At 41.2% G+C, this 13,616-nt stretch overlaps 1 long non-coding RNA gene across 1 annotated transcript; it reads left to right on the top strand.

The window, feature by feature from the left end:
- The first annotated feature begins 903 nt into the window (after positions 1 to 903).
- Positions 904 to 13,199, top strand: LOC137146232 (uncharacterized). Its single transcript, XR_010917852.1, has 3 exons — positions 904 to 1,411; positions 1,489 to 1,626; positions 12,877 to 13,199. It is a non-coding gene; the product is annotated as an uncharacterized lncRNA (long non-coding RNA).
- The last annotated feature ends 417 nt before the right edge of the window (positions 13,200 to 13,616 follow it).

Raw genomic sequence — 13,616 nt, 5'->3', positions numbered from 1 at the left:
CTGAAAACTGGTCCTCACGAGTCAGGCTGAAGTATGAACAATTCCCTATCTCTCTAATAGTGCAACAAATGTTACTGGCCTGATTGACCTCAACCAGAAAAGACTCAGCACTTGCACCTTTAAGAAATTGCTCTGCACTCAGAGAAAAACTGACACACCAGGCAGAATCCACTCGATCATCTCTGCAAAGTAACGTGACTTTTCCTTTAGTAGCCACTAAGCAAAGACAGAACTAACCAACTTGCCCATTACTCAGAACAAAACAACTTACTGAAACTTAGTGGATGCTACGGTGGAGGCAAAAAAACCTATGTAAATAGACAGGGCATAAGATTATAAAAACTATTTATGATGAAATCATTCTGATTTGGCATGAAACTACAGCTACTGGTGATTTGATCTTGTTGTCATAGATCATCCATACACTTTGGTGACCTGTGAGGAGAAGCTGAGGGAAAGGGTACCTAATGGCCATTTATCAAGTGTTGAAGAGAAAACATCATTATCCAGTTCTTCCAAACCATCAACACCAGATCGTGTTGGGGGAACAATATTTTTTCCCAGAGAACTCAAGAAATTCTCAGGTTCTTTTAGCTTTTAAGGACAGTTCTGTTGAAAGGTGAAAGGGACTGGCAACTCTGTCATAGGTGTCACAGTGGGTGGGGTAGCCCTTTAAGAGAGATGGTTGGGGGAGGGTTAACCCTCACCTGAGGGGGCTAATCAACTGCCACTAATCAACCCCACTAATCAACTATCTTCCAGCTGATGAGATAAAAGACCAACAAGCAGCTCATTCATGACTGACTGGTGCTGTAGACTAGAGAGGTTCCTGAAGGAAAGCCTCTGTCAGGGAGAATGGCTTGTCATAGGAACTAATTTAAAGACCTGATGGGGGATACCTGTTATTTAGGCAGCAGCAGAAGTCATCAGAGGCATTAGAAATGGGCAGATGGAAGGTCATTTGCCTGTTTTGATTGATTTTGAGCAGTGTTAGTGTTTGACAATAAATGCACCTCTGAGGAAAGGAAGGAAATACTGATATGGATGGAAACTTCATACAGCTGGCTGGGGACTTAGCCTGCTGAGTTATGAATGAGGAAACTGAGGCAGGGGTTTGGGGAGACTTTGTTACAGTGGGATTACCACAAGGCCTACTGGGAAAGGAACCAGGAATAAAATTCAAGCCACTTTTTCAAAATAAAGGTATAACTAAAGATAGCACAAGCTTGTTGGTGGGCTTGAGTGACCAGGTAAACAAGGTAGGGGCAGGGCCTCAGCTGGAGAAAAGGGCTGGGAAAGCAGTTCAAGCAGGGCAGGAATCAACCACAGGAGAAAAGTGAAGCAGAATAATGAGAGCAGAGTGGATAACTTCTACGCTGCACAGGCCTGCAGTTGGAGCCACCTAGAAATGGTAAGCAGAGATCCCTGTAAAATGGCTGAATGAAGCTTAACAGCGAGGAGTGAAATGACTTTTTTTTGCTTCTCTAGACTCTTCTTTTACCTTGGTAGGGGAGGACTCTTATTGTGATTGGGGGCCCAAATGCAACATGCTACAAACCTGCTAAGCTACTGATTATCTGGAGTGTGGAGAGACTGAGGTAGTGACTGCACCTGATGAGAGATTGGGTAAGTGGACTAGTTATAGCCTTCCTTAGAGAGGGCAGGATGCAGAGTTACAAAGGAAGCTATGGTACAGCCATTTTTCAGAAATGTTGTTTACTGACATTGTAGCCAGCTACTGTCTTATTGTCTGGTATTCTTACCATTACTGAGAAAGCCCTGGCAAGGCCTCTCTCACAGGATTTTCAAAAGTGCATAAGGTATAGGTGTTGAATAGTGATGATAAGGTTAGTTACTGTTTTGTTTATGGTGTTACAAAGTTATTTCCATTGATCTGAGGTAATGGAGGGTCAGCTTATTAATTAGTTTCTAAAAGTTTGTCCAGGGTGCCCAGAGTCTTGATGTGTGCTCTTACTGTGGAATATTAAATCCTAATATCTAAATAAAAATAGATGCCTCTGAACATTTTGACCCTTGTTGGTATGGCTACAGAGTGGGGTACTGCACAGACTGCAGTAATAGCTTTGACAGATGAGCTTGCCTGATAATGGATAAAGATCAGATGTCAATATGGCTAGCATTATCTCAGATGCCTTTAATCATGAGATAGTGTTGACTCACCTGAGAATCCTAAAGGGAGTAGATACAGCTCCTGTTCAGTGGGTTTCATTCCTATTTCTCTGCGGGTCCCCAGATGTCAGGTTTCAGAAATTGCTCTTCTTTCTCCCTAATTCTATCATATGGATTTCTGCAGTACTCTTTCTTATTCCTTCTCTTGATCAATGTGTCGCAGACCCTCAGAGTTGGTGAGGAAGTACGGCCTATGCGGTAATCAGTATGTTGTCCAGCTTTCTTTTTCAACAGATTCAGACAGTGCTGTTAAATACTAGCATTTGGGGAAGACTGGAATATGGCTGAGGCCCAGTCCTCATAAGATAAATTTGATGTTGGTAGCAACCGGAGAACATGGTGAGAATATCTGCTATTTTAAATGAGGGTGTATGACCACACCTTGTCTCATCATCACAGGATAGTCTCAGATCCCAATGTGCTGTTAGTCACATAGTAGAGACTTTTTTTCTCCTCTGTCTGGAGAGGAGGTCCAGCTGTCTATTCTGAATGCTGAGCTGGCTACCATGGTTTAGTAATTAACCTCTGCATGACAGCAATGCACTCTGCAGGGAACGACACCTTAAATCATCCCCGAAGAGTAGCTAGTACAGAACACAGTAACAACATTAAGTGGAGTTTCTCACCAATCTGATCTGTAGTGCTTGACTATTGGCTTCTGGGTGGAGTTTAAGGTAGCTGATCTTTAAACAGAAAGGCAATGTATGAAAGAGATGCACCAATCCTTCCCTCAATCTAATATTGTTGTTTCAATCAGCAGAACCCCCTCTGTTTAGAAGAGGCTGCTATGAGTAGTACATTCTAAATTGGGCCCTCAAATGTTGGCATTCCCTGCCCCTCCTTTTCCCCTGCTCCAAACAACCCTAATCCGTTTACCTTCAGAGCTTACTGCAAAACCTCCCTCTTTCCTCAGAGGTTTGGGAAAGGAGTGGAACAGTGAAGACAAAGATTTGTTTAATGAGGGCTTGCATTTTGTAGCTGGAGTGTTTTTTTTTTTCTTTTCCTGTTCTTGAGGATACTGCCTGTCTATAGAACCAATCTGCTTTTTTTAATCCCAATGGAAAGGAATTCAAATGTCTATATTTTTTTCCTCCCACCCATAACCAGTTCATCATATCTATTAGTTCAATTATATTTAATAGCTGGCAAAGGTTGTAGAGTCCTGGATAAGGCACTATTTTATAAATACAAGTAAATACTATTCAGCATCTGCTGTAATATCAATAGACTGTAGCATTAGAAACTTAACATTTGGATAACTAAAAAAAGGTATGTTGTGCATGTATAAATATGTGTGATAGAAAATTGCATATGTGAAACTGATGTGAATGATTCAGTGGCTTCAAAGTAGCTTTTTATGGCATTAAGGCAAACGATAACTGAAATTTAATCCATCTCTGTAATTTTGGAGTTAACTGGCTTGCATCACTTTAGTTATTTAATTCTTAGTTTCCATCCTGTATACAGGATGATAATGACAAGTGGCGTACATGAACTCACAAACTACTCAGAGTATCCTTGTGTAAATCTATGAAAGGTATGTCTTTATAAAAGAGAAGAGATGGATTACTGGGAGAAATATGGAAACAGACAGAACTAAGAAGTATCTAGTAACTCTTCAGACAACTCCCACTAGAAATACCTCTCAGTTTCTGCCTTCAGGGCTTCATCTACAGTTTGAGCTGGGGGTGTGAATCCTAGTTTGAATAGATGTACTCACGCTAGCTTACTGAGAGCCTTACAGCAGGATAAAGCTGTTAAAGGCCCTCACATTCAGTAAATGGACACTATACCTTCTTTCCAGGAGAGTATCTGTTTCCAATTCTCACTTGTTCTAACTACACATGATAGTTTGAAAGAAGATGGGTAATTAAACTACCCTTTTTATTACATTCCACCGTTATAAATACAAAAGGAACATGAGCTAATTACTGACCTGATGCAAGGTCTCACAGCAGGTCCTGAAAATCCAAGTCATTATTTTAATTGGAAGTAATGGCTTATGGCCACAATAACTCATGGTAAGGTGCAATATTAATGTCAGCTATCTAGTGACAAAATGACTTCTCTCCACTTGCTAACAATGGGCCACATTCAGCTAGTGCAAGTTGGCATAGCTCCATTAAAGTCTGGGAAGCTACACTGCTTTCACCAGATGATCTGGGCCAGTAGGTTAGATAACTGATCTCTTATGTTGGTATTCCTTAGTAAGTAACACAACCAAACCTTACAGTGTAAGGTATGTAGTGGGTGTGTGGGTGTGTATGCACACATGTAAGTAATCAATATTTGATCTCAATTAAACTTTATATTCTAAGGTATAGGAGATGATCATTTTCATATATCATTTCCTTTAGGCACAGGCAGTAAACGTGAGTGAACTTGCTGGTTTCTAACTTCAGAAAAACCTATTTTTGGCTACCCTACTTTACTATAAAGTGGCTTATCAAAATCTAACACACACCGATGCAATGGGTTTTTTGCTATGAGTTTCCCCAGGGTGCCACCTGGGACTGGGGTATCACTGCACCCCCTTAACTCTGCAAACTGGGTTGTCTCCCAACTACTTTGCTAGTGACCAGCAGCAAAGCCCTCCAGGTGCTGTTATCACTTAGCCCATCAGTAGGTGGAGCCCTATGCCCAGCTAGAGTGTATGAATGCTCCCTGAGCCACTCATGATCTCACAGAGAAAGGCCCCAGCCAGTCCACCGCAGTTCCCTGCCCTGCACCCCAAAGTTGCCATGTCCTGCCCTAGTCAGAATTCTGATCATAGAATCATAGAATATTAGAGTTGGAAGGAACCTCAGGAGGTCATCTAGTCCAACCCCCTGCTCAAAGCAGAACTAACAGCAGCTAAATCATCCACACCAGGGCTTTGTCAAGCTCAGCTTAAAAACCTCTAGGGATGGAGATTCCACCTCCCTAGGTAACCCATTCCAGTGCTTCACCACCGTCCTAGTGAAAAACTTTTTCCTAATATCCAACCTAGACCACCCCCCCACTGCAACTTGAGACCATTGCTGTCATCTACTACCATTGAGAACAGCCTAGCTCCATCCTCCCTGGAACCCCCTTTCAGGTAGTTAAAGGCTGCTATCAAATCCCCCCTCATTCTTCTCTTTTGCAGACTAAACAAGCAGAGTTCCCTCAGCCTCTCCTCATAAGCCTTGAACTCCAGCCCTCTAATAATTTTTGTTGCTCTCCTCTGGACTCTCTCCAACTTGTCCACATCCTTTTTGTGGTTGGGGGCCCAAAACTGGACACAATACTCCAAATGCGGCCTCACCAATGCCGAATAGAGGGGAATAATCACTTCCCGCGATCTGCTGGCAATGCTCCTACTAATGCAGCCCAATATGCAATTAGCCTTCTTGGCAACCAGGGCACACTGCTGACTTATATCCAGCTTCTTATCCACTGTAACCCCCAGGTCCTTTTCTGCAGAACTGCTGCCTAGCCAGTTGGTCCCCAATCTTTAGCTGTGTATGGGATTCTTCCATCCAAAGTGCAGGACTTTGCACTTGTCCTTGTTGATCTCATCAGATTACTTTTGGCCCAATCCTCCAGTTTGTCTAGGTCACCCTGTATTCTATCCCTACCTTCCAGGTTATCTACCACTCCCCCTAGTTTAGTGTCATCTGCAAAGTTGCTCAGGGTGCAATCTACCCCATCCTCCAGATCATTAATGAAGATGTTGAACAAAACCGGCCCCAGGACCGACCTGTGGGGGACTCCACTTGTGATCGGCTGCCAGCAAGACATCGAGCCATTGAGCCCAATGATGTAGCCAGCTCTCTATCCATTTTATAGTCCATTCATCCAACCTATACTACTTTAACTTGCTGATAAGAATACTATGGGAGACTATATCAAAAGCTTTTCTAAACTCAAGGTATATCACGTCCACCACTTTCCCCACATCCACAGAGCCAGTCAACTCTTCATAGAAGGCAATCAGGTTGGTCAGGCATGACTTGCTCTTGGTGAATCCATGTTGACTGTTCCTGATCACCTTCCTCTCTTCCAAGTGCCTTAAAATGGATTCCTTGAGGATCTGCTCCATGATTTTTCCAGGGATTGAGGTGAGGCTGACCGCTCTGTAGTTCCCTGGATCCTCTTTCTTCCCTTTCTTGAAGATGAACACTGTTTGCCTTTTTCCAATTATCAGGGAACTCCTCCAGTTGCCATGAGCTTTCAAAGATAATAGCCAATGACTCTGAAATCACATCAGCCAACTCACTCAGCATCCTCTGATGCATTGCATCTGGTCCCATGGACTTGTGTATGTCCCATCTTTCTAAATAGTCCTGAACCTGTTCCTTTAGCACTGAGGGGTGTTTACCTCCTCCCCATTCTGTGCTGCCCAGTGCAGTAGTCTGGGAGCTGACCTTGTCTGTGAAGACAGAGGCAAAAAAGGCATTGAGTACCTCAGCTTTCTCCACATCCTCTGTCACTAGGTTGCCTCCCCCATTTGGAAGGAGCCCACACTTTCCCTAATCTTCCTCTTGTTGGTAACATACCTGTAAAAACCCTTCTTGTTCCCTTTGACGTCCCTTGCTAGCTGCAACTCCAATTGCACTTTGGCCTTCCTGATTTTATTCCTGCATGTTCGAGCAGTATATTTATAATCCTCCCTAGTCATCTGATCAAGTTTCCACTTCTTGTAAGCTTCTTTTTTGTGTTTAAGCTCACCAAAGACCAGTCATTTTATCAGCTGGTTCACCCCTCCCTCATCATGGAGAAGACACAACTAAATGGGGATTTTTCAAACACTTCACAGTAACACGCTGTTTCAGTTAAGAATATAAAATATGTTTATTAACTACAGAAGGGTGGACTTTAAGTAAGCATATGGGGTAGACATCAGAAATCAGAGATAGGTACCAAATGAAATAAACACGCAAACTAAATCTTAAACCTTTAACATTAGGAAGTATCTAGATTAAGCTGTTGTCTCATCCCACTTGGATGTTCCAGTTCTCAGTATACAGGCTTCTCTGAAGCCTGGGTCCAGTCTCTTAGTCTTCCAATGTTCCTGTTGCTTTCAGTATGGATGGGGGAGGAGAATGGACCAGGCAACATACAAAAGAAGGAAGAGAGACTGTATCTTTTTGACCATGTGGCCACTAATCTAGGCATGTACAGGTGGGCTCTGCTGAGTCACCAAGTTGCTTATCCCCTCTCATGTGAGTGAGTCATGGAGTTGAGCAATCTCTATTGTATAGTGTTGTGCAATAGTCATGGTATTGTAAATCCTTTGTATGCCATTCCTTTGCTGATTGATGGCTGCTGAGCCCCTCCTGGGCAGAAGTGCCTCCTCTGTTCTTACTAGCAAGCACGTAACATATTGTAATAACAGCATAATCTTATAATTTGATATATATTAGCGATATGCATATTTTAACAGCACAGTGGATTTTCACAGATTATGACCTTCCATTCGATATCTTACGTGGCATGCTTAATATGAATTTTCAACTGTACAGAAATGATTAATAAAGGGTTTACAGTGTGCTGCTTTGGGGTAAAGTGCATCATAACCAGTGACCACTATTCCTGTTATAGAAGGTAACCTAGGGCTTGAGGGTTTAAGCATCTAGGAATCTGAGTTTAACTGGCACCTTCATAACAGCTTTGTTTCTCCTTTCTCTTGGTGTATAGGTTTACTTTCTCCAGACTGTCCCCTGACGAACAAGCCTGAACAAAACTCTATTCAGATCTCAATGTCCTTGATAAGGGCAATGTTGAGCAATATAATGCTTTCACATTTTCTTGACCCACACCTCCAGAGTTCAGAACCACCTTCTTGAATACCACCTAGGTCCTTAGGATCAAGGAACTTTATAATACTTGAACCTACACCTCCGACTTGGTAGCACAGAACTATATAACTAGGGTCCTCAGGCTGGATGGAACGACATTCGCAAGCTTTAGAAATGCTATTTTAATTTTTGTAAACTTACTTTTAATGTTTTGATCCTCTGAGGACCAGATTAGGGGTAAACCATTGTAGGTGCCCTGCAGGAAGAAATAGGATTCCACCTGAATGCCTTTGTCCTACTCCTCACTCTTTTTACTTTGTAGTTATATGTGCAACACTCAAACTAGTATCTAACTAACAAACATATGTATCTAACTACTTGAACACAGTGCTAATTACTATCACAGCTAATAGGCATGTAACTTAAATGTCAGTCACAAATGCTCAGATTTCTTGATTTGTGCTGCAGGAGATCCAAAAAAAACCATACTTCCAAGCAGTATCAGAATATAACTCTTTGACTACCCAGTGAACTGCAAAACATTCATTCGCAGTGTAGCTTACAGTAACTTCCATGGACTCTTTTTGAACACAATGTAAAAGGGATAGTTCACATCACAGTATAAAACTTATAGGCTCCTGTTGAAATAGTATTGTAAACAGTCTTTCACACCGTAGCATAAATCCCAGACACTTCTACTGGCATCTCGACAAATCTCCTATGGGCTTCTATTGACACCATAAAGTAAATGGCCTGTCACATCATAATCTGCAGATTTCTCTGCATGTGCAATGCCTGATGTCAGGTTAATCATTGTAATTATTTCCACTTTAGCTTTTTATTTTAAAATGACAAGATGGCTACCCTTCAAACCTATCATACTTCATTCATCTGACATGTGTCACTTTCTTAAGTGCCTTTCTTAATGCCTTTCTACTTTTTGCATTCTCAAAAAATCTTTCATTATGGAAATTGTCCACAGCACAAGCCCAAATCCAAGTTGCAAGCGTACCTTGATGCAATCTTGAAAATTAATCTGCACTTCATGGATTAGGGGTTGATGGGCAGCATCTCTGTATTAGAATAACACTTTCACTGCCATCCCCTAATTCCTGAATCAAAATGCACCCGAACTTTGAGAGTTCATATATGAACTCTTTGGCCCAGACTAATCCCTTGCAGAAATGAATGAGTGATATATTGGGAAACATCCAATACATTACTACAGTGGAAATTTCCCAACTTGTATTTAGCAGTCATCCAAAAAACATTCCAAGGTATCTTGTTTCCAAGAAACTGACACAAATATTTGAAATATTTGATCTCTTTAAAAAGTTCCCTTAAAAGACCATTGGAAGTCAAATACTGTCTTACAATAGTGAGCTATGACATTTGAAATCAGGGTTTCCAGTGGGATAAACCTTAGAGGGTATTGAGTTTCCTTTGGATGAGTATCCAAAAGCTGTTCTAGTTGGAACTATCTAATCTTTTAGAATGTGCAAAATAATACTGGAAATATAATCAGAACAGGTTTTTTGTACACTGTTCTCAGGCTGCTTGGCAGGATTGCAAGATTCTGCTTCTAGTCCTGACCAAAATCCACCTCAATATTAATTAAAAAGATATTCCCAAATATTGCTCATATTCCTAGACTCTTGAATTTGGGACAATTCCCCAAGGGTAGGGAAAGAAATTTGGTATATCAACTTCAAGAGTGGATGTGAAGTGAATCCAATGTAAATTTACAGGAGAAATTACAATGCATATTGTAAATATTTCTGCAATGTGTAATTCCTACTTGCAAAAGTTTTCACTTTGAATCAAAATGGACCAGATGAGTCCATTATTACTAAACAAAACAATCTTTAGAAATTATGATGCTTCACAGAAAAAGGTGGTGTGGGAGTAAGCTATTGACTATGCTAAAATGACTGCAGTAGCAGCCTGTTATATTTGTTCACCTACCTAGAGACCATTGTTGGGTGACAGCTTTGCTAACAGGACATTTCTAGGTCGAGGCATGGTCTGCTCTAATAGAGCTATTATGAAAACACATGATTCTCTTTACCCCCTTTCCACTGAAATAAGGGTTGTGAAGGTGTACTATGTGATAGTCTTCAATGGTACATACAGTCCCCTTCTTGATTTGTCTTGAAGAAAAACCACTATGAAAAGTTCCATTTTAAAAATAATAAAGATCATGCTTGGCTTATATCCAGGATAAGTTGTGTTAACCATTTTTATGAGAAAGGGGATAACAAATAATATGAAACATTCTCTTCACTTCATTTTTTATAATGATTGAGCAGATGAAAGTGGACTTTTTTTATTTAAAAGAGAAAAAGTTGTGAGCTCTTCATAGTTCGCGGAGTCTTAAACTTTTTTTTCTCCCCTGATGAAGGAGCTACAAAAGCTGGTATCTCAAAGCCTGCAGCATGATCACTAAGAGCCAAACTCTGTACTCCTGCATAGCCCAAATTTAGTTCTGGTAATATTTATTTACTCTTTCCACTAATGCTGCACTTCTAACAAAAACTTTCCAATTAGAGCTCCAATCAGAAAAAGCAAAGGTTTACCAATCCAATGACCACATAGATTTCCATACTCTAGAAGGCATGTAGTCAGAGGAGAAACTGATCCCTCTAATCAAACTAGCCAGTGACAAGTGACTTGCATACAATAGATGGCAAGGCTAGGCCTTCTATAAAAGTCTCTCAATGACTAAGCATTAGCACGTGGGGGAGGCATTGCCAGCATTCAAAACTTTTAGTACTGTCCTCAAGGCATTGTACGGAATTTTTGGGTGGGAGCGTTGCTACAAATGTCTCCCAAGATTATCAAATGCACATTTCTTCTTTCATCACAAGTAGAATGTAAAGAGAGAAGTTGAATCCCTCTGCATTTTCACCAATTCATCCCATGATAACTACAGAGACCACATGCTTGGCCCCATATTTGCTCCTGACTGATGTCAGTTAATACTTTCCTTTTTTGCCTTACCTGTAATGCAAAATGCTTTTGTGCCAAAAATAGAATGTAATTAATAACATTATTGAAGAATGTGACATGAGTTCAAAAAGGCCTAAGGGCCACTGCAACTACACTAACCCCAGTATTAAGGTATTTTGTTGGGATATTTCCTTGGCCTAATTGCCATATGAAAAGGACCATGGCTTTAGAACTATACATATGTGGAATGTGCTTTTTGAAATCTGATGGATCTCAAGTAAAGCTACCACAACTGGACTTAAGCTCTGAGTGAACATCTGACCGAAGGAAATAGCTCAGTATGTCACCTTTAATACAGAATATGTTTAATGTGCCCTAAGGTATGTCTTCACTCACGGCGGCACAGTCGGCGCTGCAAAATCAATTCTTCAGAATCAATTGAGCAGCAGTGGAGACCCACTCAATCAGTCTAGAAGTGGACAGTGTTAATCCACCCCCGCAAAAGATTAATGCTGTACTGATGGGAGGGCATTTCCTATCGGCGCAGTGTAGTGGGGATGCCACGCTATGTAGAAGTTAGGAAGTTGACGGGAGATACGCAAGCTAATCTATGAATTTCGACGCCAGTGTAGACCAGGCCTTCGAAGGAAAAACACAACCTCTCACAACAGTTCTGGAAACGGTCTCTTGGGACAAGCAGCAGGGAGAAATCTCTGCCTGGCTGGCAGAGGTTGTTCAAATGCAGCTACTTTTGCTTGAGCTGTGAAAAAGGAACTACATCTGTGACTCTTTTCTACTTCTTTCTATCAATCCTTGTTCAAGAGGGCAAAATCTTGTGAATAAAACAGACTAGCAATATAGTATTGTATCAGTGCAACCACTAGTTTCTGTCCCACTAGTGAAGTAACCCATGCCTTCAGTTCATTTGGAAACTATGGCTGTGCCTTCTGAGGGTGAGGGAGCCAATAGGCAGCTTTAAAAATAATAGCTCTTTAAAAGTTTACAGGTGCCCCTTTGGGAGTTAACAAACTGCTCATGCTTCATTTTTAATTAGGGCCAGATTTTCAGAAATGGCCTCTGTTTTTACAGGTGCAAATAATAATAGTTATATTCCTAACTAATGTTTTCCATCCCAAATTTAAGATGGAACCATTAATAGTTGGACCCACTAGTTATCAGAAGGGCAAACTATATTGGGTTTTTTTAGGGCATAAAAATGGGAGCTCGTTTGAAACCTAGCTGAAAATTGTACCATTAAAAGATATGCCTTAAAATATCTTTGCCCATTAAAGAAAATTCCACTGGAAATAAATATAGGAGAAATTAACATGCAATATAGGTTTGCAAGCTTTATTTGTAAGAGAGAAGAAGGAAAAATTGAGAGGATTGGTCAGAACCTATTGAGCTTTTTACCACTTCCCACCTCTTTAAACACAACCTACTGTGCTGTAGGTTAGCAGTGATTGGCTGCTGAAGTCCTTTTGTGTAATGGGTTAGTAGTTTCTATACAGCTTCTTGAAGACAAGTTTCAGTATCACCAGAAAATACCATCAGTTAGCACATGCTTGGCAACATGGTTTATAATCTAACCGAGGAAGCTGATTGAAAGAGCATGGAAACTGGACTGTCCCCTTGCAAAGTAAGACAATTCCCACTCAAAATAGCCATGGCCATTATTTCATTCTTTTTGCTGCTGGATGGAAGCCTAGAATGTTTGGTTCAGTGAGCCAAAGTGTCAAAACTGCATCCTGCGTTGCTATACTAGGATTTTAACATTAATAGCTAGCAAGCATTAAAAACATCTTCTTAAAGAGTGAAGACCCAGCCAATGTGTGTGAACCACATTCCTTGTTAAGATGTGAAGAGGGGTCTTTCACTGACTTCAAGGCAAAAAGTGAAAAGGCAAAAAAGTCCTTATTCTTAACTTTTCATATTGGTTCACAAAAATAATGCACACATTTCTGTTCTACTCTAGATGATTTGTTGGAACCCAAATTCTAACTGGGGCTTGGCTCCTGACTGTGCAAAGTAAACCCTGAAATCCCTGGATCAAGCTGGGATAGAGCAAGAAACATGGAGGTCCTGAGACAGGCTTATGGGTGCATTTCTTTGACAACCTTACCATATGGAATGCTCCAGACAGGAATCCCAGGGCTTTGAGATTCCTGGGCCACCTAGCTGCCCTCCTGGACCCCGGAAGCCCAAATAGCCAGCTGGCCCAGAAGTATGGAAGCCCTGCAGTTCCCAGTCCTTAGGCAGTTTACCTGGTAGAGATGCACTGAAGACCCTGAAGCCTCAGCACTGGCTTACTCAACCTGACATTCTTGTCAACTGCACTGCTACAAAAGCAAGAGAGTCCATTTCTATCAGCTGCTAGCTGGCAAGCATATTTAATTTCAGAAACACAATGTGTTAGTGTTTCCAAAATAAATGGGGGGGGGGGGCTATTTCTGGTTCATGAGGAATTTTGAAAAATTTGGTTTCATTCCAAATCAGAATGAACCCAAATTTTGGAATCCAAAATTTCTCACAAACCTGGAATCTCAAGTTTTTGGCAGAACTACAAAAAAGTATACTGCTACCATTGCTTCAGCTCCCCAAAGACCTGACCCAAAGCCCGTTGATGCCAACGGACTTCAGATCTGGCCATAAGGACAGTAAATAGCAGGGCAGTTTTGGTGCACTTGAAATGTGGGTAGTCAGCCAGGTAGCAAA

The sequence above is a fragment of the Emydura macquarii genome, unplaced genomic scaffold (genome assembly GCF_026122565.2).
Source record: "Emydura macquarii macquarii isolate MOO-44397 ecotype Brisbane River unplaced genomic scaffold, CSIRO-AGI_Emac_v2 contig_431, whole genome shotgun sequence".
NCBI classification, from domain to species: domain Eukaryota; kingdom Metazoa; phylum Chordata; order Testudines; family Chelidae; genus Emydura; species Emydura macquarii.
Note: the sequence above shows the minus strand (reverse complement) of the source record. Positions and strands in the feature narration are given on the sequence as shown.